This window comes from Chroicocephalus ridibundus, chromosome Z, assembly GCF_963924245.1.
Source record: "Chroicocephalus ridibundus chromosome Z, bChrRid1.1, whole genome shotgun sequence".
In the NCBI taxonomy this organism is placed as follows: domain Eukaryota; kingdom Metazoa; phylum Chordata; class Aves; order Charadriiformes; family Laridae; genus Chroicocephalus; species Chroicocephalus ridibundus.
Genome location: NC_086316.1, coordinates 10073250 through 10085830, shown reverse-complemented (window position 1 = coordinate 10085830; position 12581 = coordinate 10073250). Strand labels below are relative to the sequence as shown.

The window sequence follows — 12581 nt, the reverse complement described above, 5'->3', positions numbered from 1 at the left end:
CAGGTGGTGTTTGTAAAGGGAAATTGAGTGTCACTACGATGCCTTGATGCCGTAACAATGAAGTTAGTGAGAGGTTTGTCCCTTGATTCAGCAATATGGCATTGGGGCGGGGGGCAAGTGGTACTGAGAATGTTGCTCTTTACTTGGATCTTCTGTTTAAATCCTTGATCTGACAAAGTTTGCTGCAAATATTTCAGGTTTTGCTCTGCTGGATCAGCATTTTCTTTCTTTTCAGTGACCCAAGAATTTTTTCCTAGGTACTGTTATTTATGAACAATTGAATTGGCGTCTTCTTTGGCAGATGAACAACGCTGGTTTTGTAGTTTCCATAACAGAAGGAATGGAAGGCTGTAGTGAATGTCAGATAAAGTTTTTGGGTGCTGAAGAGACAGTCAGCTTAGTGCTGTGTGGGGCTGGTGTGACTATCTCGTACAGTGCAAGCTGTGTAGAAATGCTCTCCTGGGTCCAGAAGTACAGTAATCACCCTAGATGATTGGATCCAGTGCTGGATGTAAGCTAGTAAGCTCTGGTGGTTGGGTTACGCTATGACTTTACACTGGCTATACTGCTTCAGCTAGGAAAGGTCAGGGGCAGCGCAGGGCTCTCTGCACATCTCTACGAATAACCCCGAAGAGACAACAGATGAAACTTTCCTGGGAAAACACATTTCTTTCCACTTTTAATGTAGTATGTATTAATACATTATTTAATACATTATTTGTATTATTTGTATCATTCTATTGTATTATTAATACATTATTTAAGTAGTTAATGTATTATTACTTAGCATTGGGCTAATCTTCAACCAGAACGTAGGTCACAGGTATCTTTTTCTGTCCCCCCGACTGATGCTCATTACAGTGTTTTTATATGAGTCATTTCACTTTATTTGTCATTCTGGTCTCTTTCTGAGAGACTTTCCTCTCCTTGCTGGCTGATTTCAGACATCTGCTTCAGCTAGCAGCTGACTCTGCAGACTGAGCTTTGGCAATGGTCATTAAAAGAAAGCTAGTAAACGAGACAGAAAGTGAGCTCCGAAGGTCCCTAAACTCTGTCCTTGCATTGCACTGCTGGTCGAACCACTCAGAGTGTGAGTATCCTCAGCTGCCACCCAGTACCCAAATGGGTGCCGCTTGTCTTTCACACTGTCACAGAGTGGGAAGAGATGTTTGATTCAGTTGAATCTCCCAGAGGTTTCAGTGGAAGGAGCAAGTGCAGCTATTTCTATTTATACTGTGATAATTGTACTCTCTCTCAAAAGACAAAAAAAACCCAAAACAAATTCCATTAAAAAAAAAAACACAAACGAAAGAACCCACATCGCTGTGCTTTGTGGGAGGGAGCTTTGTGTGCATTCGCTGTGGGTTAGGTTGTAGCTTCGCTCTCCACACCTTGCTCTCAAGAATTATCGCTGACATCCTGCAGCTCCACTGGGAAGAAATGACGTAAGTCAAAGGTAATGCCAGTCCCTCCTTACAACTACTTGTTTCTCCTCTGCAAGATACTTCTCGCTTCACTTTCTGACAGCAAATTGCTTGGTTTGGCTAAGAGCGTTTACAGTAGCAAATCTGATCTCTCTGTGTTGCCTGCCTATTGCCACTGTCTTGACATCTCATGGCACGAGAGGAGTGATTATTGTCAGAAGGGGTGGAACGCAGCAGCAGTGGGGGACCACTCATGGTACTAGTTCACAGCGTTTCTGGAGCTATGGAAAATAGTCTAGGGGTTAGTAGAAGCTCCACCATCTGAGAGACAAGCAGCGTTTAAGTGCAGTCCTGTGTGCGCAGGTCTGGAGGGGGCTCAAAGCCCAGATTTCAGCATAGCTGTGAGGTGTTACAAAGCTTGCAAGCCAAAAGGGAGCATCTTTGTGCATTTAATGGAACATCTTTGTGTCTCAGTCATTTGGCTGTGACAGTGGCCATGGGGAAAACAAATGCATGTATTTTATTTCTTCCCTGACAACGCTTCTCAGAAGTGCTGTTTTGCGTTGGTACCACTGTATGTGCATTTCCCTGCACTTTTAGTGGCAAAATAAATTAGACTGGCCTGGTTTTCTGCAGTTTTATTTGTTTTTCTTGAAACATGTGATGCTGCTGCCTCTGTTTAACAGTTTTTTTCTGCTGTACTGGGTAGTTAATCATACATCAGAATTGAAAGAGTCTTTTAATGTTCCTACGGATAACCTCTTAGTCTCTGATAATGAGAGTTTCTTGCAAGGGGAGATGCCTGAATCTCATGACAACACTGTTAAATAAATGAAAATCATGTATGCCTGACTCCGTTCTGTGAAATGCATTTTTCTCGCAAATGCTCCGCTGAGGATAGGTCAAAGGTTTTCATCTGCTTTATTAATTTTTAATTTTCTGAGTGTGGTGGTATTAGCATCTTTGCAGCAAAGTAGTAGGCTGTGGTGAATTTAGCAATAAATTGCACCTACATAAGGAAAAATTTATTTTTCTTTGTAAAGAAACAACTGGACAATTTATTTCAGATTTAGTGATTTATCCCCTGAAACGTACATCTTCAGACTCAAGTAGCATATTTTGCTGTCGACACTGGTAGAAAAGGGGGATTCCCGGAATCCTCTCTGATCTGGATTGAACGTGTAGTTATTTGTAGGTTCTGGCGCCACAAAGAGCTTTACAACATATGTATGGTTTCATCTTCATCTCATGCCAGTTGTTTCTAATGCCTTTTTTTTTTTTTCTCAGATACTTTCCCCTTCTAGCAGGCTGATTTCAGTTGTACTGATGTTGCCGGCGGTTGTTTAGTGAACAAGTGCTAAATCTCCAGCATTCCTGTTGTCACGCTGAGATGGGTATAGGAATGCTTTTAGCCTGTCTCATGGTAAAGTAGAAGCTGTGGTTAAATCATTTTAATTTTTGCAGGCAGGAATGCACCATCCTTGTCAGTCACAGGAGGCACTTTGGTACCGTACCTACCAGCCAGTCTCTGGGGGCGAGGGAAGGGGAGTGAGAAGGAGGATATTTGTCTGTGCAGCCTTGTGAGAATAGCACAGAACTTCGGTCTTTGCCTCCACTGAATTTCAAAGGATCTGAAGTTTCCAACTTTCCAAAAACTGCTTTTTTCTTGGGCTTCAGGTGGCCTACAGCAACATGTCTGTACATTTGGATAGCTGACCTCTGCATTACAGAGCTTTAGACAGACAGGCCCTCATTTTGGTGCTTATAGGTACTTCAGGAAAGGTGAAATTATCCAGAGAATAATTGTATTTTTTTTCAGACTTGGAGTTCTTGGAACGCAGACCTTTTGCTGGCAGTAAATATAGCATAGGTATTTTACTCAGCTAGTTTTCCAGTGATAGGAAATGTAAAAATTAATTGCAGGTTGAAAGTGTAAGCACTGGAGCTTCAGTTCCATGATCACAGGTCTGGTGAATTTAAAAGTGACCTATTCCACAGCAGCATGCTATGCAGAGCCTGGGATAAAGCGTAGTATTTCAATGCATTGTCAATTCCAAAATAATGGGGTAAGGAGGGGTAAGAAATAATAATTCTTTTAATTTTTGCCAGTATGAGAACTTTATGAAAATAGTGTTTAAAGTGGAACAAGCTGCTTTGCAGAAACATAAAATTTTCAAGCCATTTCCTTAAAAATATTCTGGGATGACTCGACCACATCCATTAGCATCTCTCAAGACTAGCTTTCCCCGTTACGAGCTTACTGCAGATCAGCCAATTCCCCAGCTGGTACTAAACAATCCTTCCAGAGTTCAGGGCTGCTGCCCGCGCTGCTCTATCCATCGTGATCTCTCTGCCCGCCCCGGAGAAGCAGAGAAGTTTAGGAACAGAGCCAGCTCACCAAAATGAATACTGAACAGCAGCAGACGGCTTCACGGGCACCATTCTTCCTTTCCTTAAATTAGAATAGAAAGTGCTGCTACTGTTTTCATGCAATCTTCAGTTTCTTTCCTTCCATTTCCAGTCTGGAAGTGGCAGCCTATGTGTACTTGTTAACTGGCCAGTTCTATTAATTTGTGCAAAGGAGTATTTGTCTACAGATAATGTTGGAATCCATCAAACCTAACTGGTCTGATCATTAATTAGAAGATGAGTTACAGTGTTGATCAAATTTACGGGAGGAAATTAGCAGGAGGAAACTGTTCAAACTTCTCTCTACAATCTGCTCTCACCTCCCAAGCTTCAGAAACATCATTCTTTTAGATGGTTTTCCTATTCTCTCTGCCACCTTGCCTCCTTGGCTTTGGCTTAGTGCAGCCATATTATTACAGTGATTTATTTCCAGAAGGAAAGCCAGGGGATTTCTGCCTCTGTTGCCTGATTCCCTTGTGGCAGCTCAGGTGCTGGGAAAACCAAGAGTGGCTAGTGCAGCTCAGAGCTCTGTTACAGTAGCTTCTTCCCAGCTTTTCCGGGCAGAAATCTCAGGGCTCTGCTGGTGACGATGCTGCCAGAAAGCACAGACTCTTGTGCTAGAGTCTCCTGCCCACCATGCTTCACCCCAATGCCGGCGTGGCAAGAGAGGTCAATGTCAGTGCCTGGAGTGTCCCTTGCTCCTCGTCAAGGAAGGACACATCCCTTTTCCAAGGAAATGCGGCGCACATGGCACCCGCGTGGTCCTGGCGTTCAGGGCTGGCCTGTGTTTCAGCTTGGTCCCAGAGCAGGGGGATCTCCACTCAAGGGCAATTATTTGGCTACACCTTCCTTTTATTGTTGGGAAATGGAGCTAGGGTTGCTCACAGGGTGAGGATGGAGGAAGAGCCCCACTGCTTGTCAGATGTCCTCTGCCAGTGGTGGCTTGTCCTCCCTCCTTTTGAGGGAGGGACCCCGGTTGTGAAGTGGTGAATGACAAGCTGGGATACGTGGGAGTGGGGGAAAAGGTGTGCACATTACCCTGTGCAAATGTTCATATTCTGGTATTTGCACACCACTCTGGAAAACAATATATACACCTGGCTTGTTTGGTGTAACACTTCCAGACGCTTCCACTGCCAGTGCCTCCAGGACTTAGTAATGGTCCTGGTCACATTCCAGTTTCTGAGGAACAATGCAGAGCTGTGGGAAATGTCTTCTCTTGATTAGAACTTCAGCATATTCTTTTAGAGAGTTTTACCACAGTAAATTGGGGTTTTTGAGCACAATGATAAGACCCAATTATGGGGTTTGGGCAGGCTAGAATTCAAATTGTGGATTTTGGCTCTTTTGACGTGGAATAAAAGAAACCAATTTTCTTTTTCTGGAAAAGGACTTTTAACTGCTCTTTGCTGATGTTTTCATTGAACAACAACAACAAAACAAAAGGGAAAAAAAAAAAAAAACCAAAAACCAAAATGATATCATAAGTATTGGATGCAGATTAATGTTTTGTCCTCAGAAGACTATGGGTGAGCTGGCTCTGCAATGTTCAGTTGAAGGCATTGCTTCATTTCCTCTTATAGTTACGCAAAATACAACATTGGTTCCTGTGGGCTAGAGAAGACCTGCCTAGATGGTGGTGGCAAAGATGAGAGAGTGTCTGAGAAAACTCTGCTGGTCCCTAGTCCTCATGACCAGCTATGGTACTGACGTTATCAGAGAAAACCTCTGGCCTTCGAAGCAGGCTTGGGTCAGGGTCCCAGCTGCAGGTCACAGCAGAAGTGCTGTGTCCTGGAGAGGGTGCCAAGGCAGACCTAGGTGACTGGGTGCCTCCTAAGGTGTCTTTTCTCAATACGAATGTTGCTCCATGTTTGCCATCCCTGTATGACAGTGGAGTCTTAGCTGTGCAGTTTCAATATTTGGCCCTGTAGGTAGCAGGTAGGGTGGCAGATCAATAGCCCTCAGGGCCTAAGGCTAACTGTGAGGGAGATATAAGGAATTAAGGAACTAACAACACTAAGTGAAAGTCAGTATGAGCCATGTTCTTTGTGGGGACTGTAGAGAAGATGGAGACAGACTGTTCAAATCACAAGAGGCGCCCTGCAATGGACACAAGCTGCAAGAAAATAATCTGATCAAATATTAGGAAAAATCTTTTTGCAATGGCAGTAGTCAAACCTGAGACAGTGCTTGCCTCGAGGCTGTGGGGTCTCCGTTCTTGAAGACATTTGTGACACGACTGCTCAAGGCTGTGGTCTGTGCTGCCCCTGCTTTGAGCAGGGCTTGGGCTGGAGCCTCGGGGACCCCGTCCCAGCTGAATCATGGTGTGATTCCATCTCTCTGCATCCTGTAATGCTTGTGGGAATTTTCTGCTGTTGAACTAACGACAGATGAATGGAGCCATGACCTCCCGTGCAGAGCCTGAAGAGCGTCTCTCTACCGACCCGCAGCTGCGCTAACACAGGCCTCACAAATGCCGTGATGCCGAAGGGCAGAATTTCTTTTGGCCCAATGCAGGCCAGTGCTGATGAAACACCTGCTGGAGCACTTTGCAAAGGTCACGTTTCGGTGAACAGGCCTGCTTTTCCCAGGGAGAGTTGAGCAGAGTCATTTTGGAACTGGCTGATTGGCACGGAGAGCCCCATAACCCTCATCTGTTTATATTCTCTGGGTTTGAGTGCTTTGCACATAGCTTGTCTCACAGCCAGTGCCTTCCTTGTATCCGCTCCTCCCCTTGGCTGCTATTTGAATGGTGCAGACTTGATTAATTTAGTTCTTTCTATTTGTGGCATCAAAAATGCAGCCACAGGCATCCTTATAGATCATTCAGGAAGTGTCATCCAGCTTGCTGAAACCTGCCCAGAAATGAGAGCGATGACGCCCCGAGACCCAAGTTCACTTTTCTGTGCTGCCATTTTTGTGTGTAATAGCATGTCTCTGGATGCAGTTTCTATGTAGAAAATGGGTTTAACAAGGATTGACTGTGTCACAAAGATGTCGTTGGAGTAAGCAAGTCGAAAGATTTAAAAACTCCTAGAAATCAGAATAATGTAAACTTAGTCTGTAGAAAAGACAGAGAGATTCTGTCTGTACTTCACAAAATTCTTCCTAATGTGGGATCTCCATTGTCTTGTTCTGATCAGAAATGCCACCAGTTGTACTTTTAATGGAAAGCAGAAGCATATTGTTTCACAGAGAGACTTCTGGCAGTGCCAGGCTGTGGGCACAACTGTGTTTCCTGCGTCCCTGGCTCATGCTCCTCCTTCTTTATCTGTGTGGAATTGCAGCTGGAATGAAAACTGTCTGTGGCAGCTTTCACACAACCCCAGTGTTTGCTGGAAGTGTGAAAAAAATAGAAAAAAATAGTGTTATCCCGTTTGTCGCCTCTGTGTGAGTGAGTGAATGAGAGGCAGGAGGGCTGTGGCGACGCAGCCTCTGCCAGCAGCGATGTGGGGCTGCGTGGAGGCACTCAGGCCAGATCTCATAGGAGAAGAGGGGCGAGCAGTTTGACTAAGCTGCAGTGATCTGTAGTGAGTTTTCAAAGGCTGGTGGGGAAGAAAGGAGGTGAGGCTGGGGCAGTGTGGCTGGTGGTGAGCCAGTTTGTGCATAGGAGGAACTGAATTGTGGCACTCTACATAGAATCATAGAATTGCCAAGGTTGGAACGGACTTTCCAGGTCATCTAGTCCAACCATCAACCTAACTCTGACAAAAAACATCACTAAACCATATCTCTAAGCACTGTGTCTACCTGTCTTTTAAAATAACTTCTAGGGATGGTGCCGCAACCACTTCCTTGGGCAGCCTGTCCCAATGCTTAATAACCCCTTCAGTGTAAAAATTTTTCCTAATATCCAGTCTAAACCTCCCCTGGTGCAATTTGAGGCCGTTTCCTCTTGTCCTGTCGCCTGTTACTTGGGAGAAGAGATTGACCCCCACCTGGCTACAGCCTCCTTTCAGAGAGCGACAAGGTCTCCCCTCAGCCTCCTTTTCTCCAGGCCAAACAACCCCAGCTCCCTCAGCCACTCCTCATAAGACTTATTCTCCAGACCCCTCACCAGCTTCATTGCCCTTCTCTGGACATGCTCCAGCACCTCAATGTCTTTTTTGTGGTGAGGGTGAACACAGTATTTGAGGTGCAGCCTCACCAGTGCCAAGTACAGGGGGATGATCGCTTCCCTAGTGCTACTCACCACACTGTTCCTGATACAGGCTAGGGTGCTGTTGGCCTTCTTGGCCACCTGGGCACACTGCTGGCTCATGTTCAGCCGGCTGTCAACCAACACCCCCAGGTCCTTTTCCACCAGGCAGCTCTCCATCCGCTCCTCCCCCAGCCTGTAGCGTTCATGGGGTTGTTGTGACCCAAGTGCAGGACCCGGCACGTGGCCTTGTTGAACCTCATACCATTGGCCTCGGCCCATCGATCCAGCCTGTCCAGATCCCTCTGCAGAGCCAACCTACCCTCAAGCCGATTGACAGTCCCACCCAACTTGGTGTTGCCTGCAAACTTACTGAGCGTGGACTCGATCCCCTCGTCCAGGTCATTGATGAAGATATTAAAGAGAACTGGCCCCAATACTGAGCCCTGGGGGATTCCACTCGTGACCAGCCGCCAACTGGATTTAGCTCCATTCACCACCACACTCTGGGTCTGGTCCTCCAGACGGCTTTTAACCCAGTGAAGAGTACTCCTGTCCAAGCCATGGGCAGCCAGTTTCTCCGGAAGGATGCTGTGGGAAGCTGCATCAAAGGCCTTACTAAAGTCCAGGTAAACAACATCCACAGCCTTGCCCTCATGAACCAAGCGGGTCACTTTGTCATAGGAGGAGATCAGGTTTGTCAAGCAGGACCTGCATTTCATGAACCCATGCTGACTGGGCCTGATCACCTGGTTGTCCTCCATGTGCCGCATAATGGCACTCAGGATGATCACGCATAGGAGTTTGGAGAAACATGGCTAAGGAGGAAGATTTTGGCTACTGGAGGAGAGCTGAGGCATAGCGTGGCCGGGAGTGAAGCAGGGATGCCGTCCTCTGCTTTGTGAGAGGATTTGAGTTGAGGTACGAGGGTAATGCCCTGACTGAGAGAAACCGGTAAAAAGAACAAAAGTCTTAAAGCTGGACCCATCCTTGGCTGTCAGCTCCATCAATAATTACTTTTCTAAACTGAATGTAACTCTTCAAGGCTGCCCCCCCACCCTCACCCCACTGCACAGTTCCCGCAGGAGCGCTGCTCCGGGATGCGGCTCTTCTGCAACCTCCTTTTGGCTGTAATACTGATTCATTCCTCAATAGTTTATCTTAGTTTATCCTTACAGATATCCTTACAGCTCTTCTTGACGTTTACCCCAATATATTTTTAGAATGCAGTTGTGCAAAGAATCGTTTGGCAAGGAGACTGTGAGCTTATCAGAAAGTGTTACAGGAAAAAAATGTAAAAAGATCAGGATTCCATGTCCCTTTAAACAAAATAGTTACATTGTTTTGTTGATTACGTTGATAATTAAATTAATAAATTGTTGGTAATCTGTACAGGAGCGCAGGGAGTATTGGGTGCTCATGTTGTGCTGAGAACTTGAAAAGGGAAGATGTGATATTTCACTGTCTGAAAATGTCAGTTCACAAGTTGAAGGACTGTCATTTTCAAATCTATCATGGACAAAAGGCTGTTGAAGAGCAGAACTGGACAGATCGTTTTATCCGTCTCTTTGCTCAGGAGGAGCCAGAGAATAAGTAAAGCACGTGCAGCAGAGGTTTTTTGAGAGCTGAATGTTGAGGAGCAAGTATTTGGTGACTTTGCCAGTAATGGGGAAGCAGAGCTAATTGAAGAAGTTTTCTTGATGGACAGGTTGAATTCAGCACAGGAAAAATGACTGCTGGGTAGGTATTTCAAACTCATACTGAGGCTTTGGGGTGTCATCACAGTATTTTTACCTAATAGTAATACGAAAAGGAATGTAAGCAGGAGTGTCCAAGCAATATAACTTCAGTGTAGTTGAGCTGCTGTTGCCTTCAGGAAATCACGAACAAAGTCACACCCAGTGGCACTACCTTTGCTTCCCTATTGCCGACATCACCTCAGACTGCAGATCACCTGTCCTTTCAGTCCCCAACCTCCACTGCAATTTTCTTGCCATTTCTACTATCTAATTAAGCCAGTATGCTACAGCAGTTCGTTAATCTTGCATTGTTTTCCCAAATGGAAATGAAATAAGTAGCTTGCTTGCTGTTTTCTTTTCCTACCCGTATCTGTGTGTCTATATTTAGATTTCAGATTTAGTAGTGAATTGTACCAGCTCCTGGGGTGCTGATTCTGTTCTGGCAGAAACTAAGGTACTTAACAGTGTCAGTGATTGATTTTGGGAGGCCAGCTGGACAACTTGGCTGGATGTGGACCCTGCTCATGCAGAACCATCAGGTTTTAAATCATGAGAATCAGCGGAGTTACTTGACTTCAGAAATGCCTGGAGAAAAAAAAAAAAAAATCAGTTCTTTGCGGAGCTATTCAGACCACATTAAATTTTGCACAGGTAGATTAGCTATCAGAAGGAGGTGCCCAGGCCTCCATCGAATTTTTAGAGAACAGCAAGGCTCGCTTTCTAGAGCCTACATTAAACATATAAGGAAACAAAATCCTCAAATTCAGGCAACTAAATTCAGTTCCAGAGATGGCACGTAGGAATACTCCAGTTATGTTGAACCATCTTATATCACCTCACAAGTACAGCATTATTACTATACACCTAAACTCTGTATTAAACCAAAGGCATCATTCACTTAAAAAATCACATTTTGATCTGTTACACTATAGGAAAGCTGGGATAACTGCTTAAATCAGTGGAATGAATTGAGCAGATTTATAGCCTGGCAAAGTTTACTCCTAAATCTAAGTGGAACTAATCTGTCCACATGGGAGTTTCTAGGAGTATGCCAGACAGCTAAATTTGTAGAAATAAAGATGGGAATTGAAACAGGAAAATACTCAGTTAACTTCAGATGCCAAGGAGCTTTAAAAATTTATAAATTTTAAAATTTATACCTAAATCTCTATTATTTGAAAAGTTTAAGGTTTTTAAAGTCCACTAACCCATGTCTTTGCAGAGTAGAATTTCCTCAGGGTGTGAATTGTTTCTCAATGTATGTGTACAGCCCCAGGCAGACAAAGAGCTGAAGCATTAATTCAAATTTCTGAACATTATCGTAATTCAAATAATAAACGGTTGGAAACAGAGTGTCACTTTTAAACTGCTTTAGCGCAGATGGTCTTTTTCTTAATTCCCAGCCCCATAGTTAGTGAGCTGAGCTTATTGAACTGCTTGCCAATTCTGTTAAGAGCAGATGGAGTGAAATGGGATAAAGGCAATATTTCAGTGCAGCTCCCATGCATCGGCTCCCACCCCCAGATGCCATTATCGACATACATTTTACAACTCCACATCTCTCGCCATCGGTGGTTAGAATTATAAAGAGGTTGAGCATACTTGGCTTGAATGTCAATAATCAATAAGGATGTTCATCTGGCTTAATAAGGATAAATTGTTGCCCTTGAAACAACTTGAAACAACATACCATTCCAGCAGTCAAAGTGAACTAAGACTAGTTCCTTCATATTTATGCTAACTCTGGTTGTCTGTTTGCATGTGTGTGCGCACACGCACTTTTGTTATGCATTTCTCTTACCATTTCCTAGCACTATGGATTCCTCTTGTCTGTCGTATAATAATGCATTAAATTAATTCTTTTGAGTGCTTCCCTTCTAAAAGCTTATTTCTTCCACTTCAGACTGGCTTTTTTTTTCTAAAGACTTTGAAAACAAACTTTGTCTTTCTAAAAAGCTCCCAGTTTCCCCTTCTGAAGCCTGATGACAAAATGTACTAGGTGGGATTTTCAGAAGCGTTATCTGTGAGTGGAACATCGCTGCTTCTAAAGCCTGTGATCAAATTCTGTCCAGCTTTAGCTAAGGCAGATAGACCTCTGTGCAACAGATTTAAATTAATTCTGAGTGCTTAGGAAATACCGTTCTCACTCCTATGGGAATCAGTTACCATTTTTACAGAAAGCGTGAATATTCTGATCACAAAAAAATACGTGATACATAAGCACCGCTAACATCAATATCAATGGATCCCTGGAGACTTCGATTTTGATGTTTTAATAAATAAAACAGGATGTTCAGTAAATAAGACAAGCCAGAAGTCATCATCAGGCCCTCAGAGTAGCTGGCATGTGCAATCTATGGCAAATGGCTGAACTCCTCCTGCATAAGTACCAGTGGCTGCATGCAGCTTTCCTTGTGGGACTCATCCCAGGTGTTTTCTGAGAGACTGTTGTCACCAGCCCAGGCTATGGCAGGGACCAAGCTAGCAACGTAACTGTACGGGTGATTGGCCATGCTGCACCCTGGCACTTTTTACTTCATTAGTACAAATATGATGTGTTTGTCCAGAATTTTCACTGACCTCCACAAAAGTTTTGTGACTTCAGATCAGTCTAAATTTCTTTTTGAAGTTGGCAGGAGCTCTGTAACTTATCTGGCAGACGTAGAAGAGTATAAGTTTCAGAAGGTGTGGAGGCTGCAGGAAGCATGCAGTATTGCTGGGGCTTGCTGGGACAATATTGGGGTGGAAGTCTGCAGAACTACTTTCCCCTTCCCCGATGTCTAGAGGCCTTCCATCTGTGAAGTCTATACTGTCAGTAAATTTTAAATGCTAATAGCAGGACATGACAAATTCTGTGCCAGTCTCAGTAAA

The 12581-nt window shown here is 44.3% G+C and overlaps 1 protein-coding gene across 7 annotated transcripts in view; it reads left to right on the top strand.

The window, feature by feature from the left end:
• PLPPR1 (phospholipid phosphatase related 1) overlaps positions 1-12581 on the top strand; it is a 137140-nt gene that overhangs the window by 102103 nt on the left and 22456 nt on the right. The gene's annotated exons all lie outside the window — the stretch shown is intronic.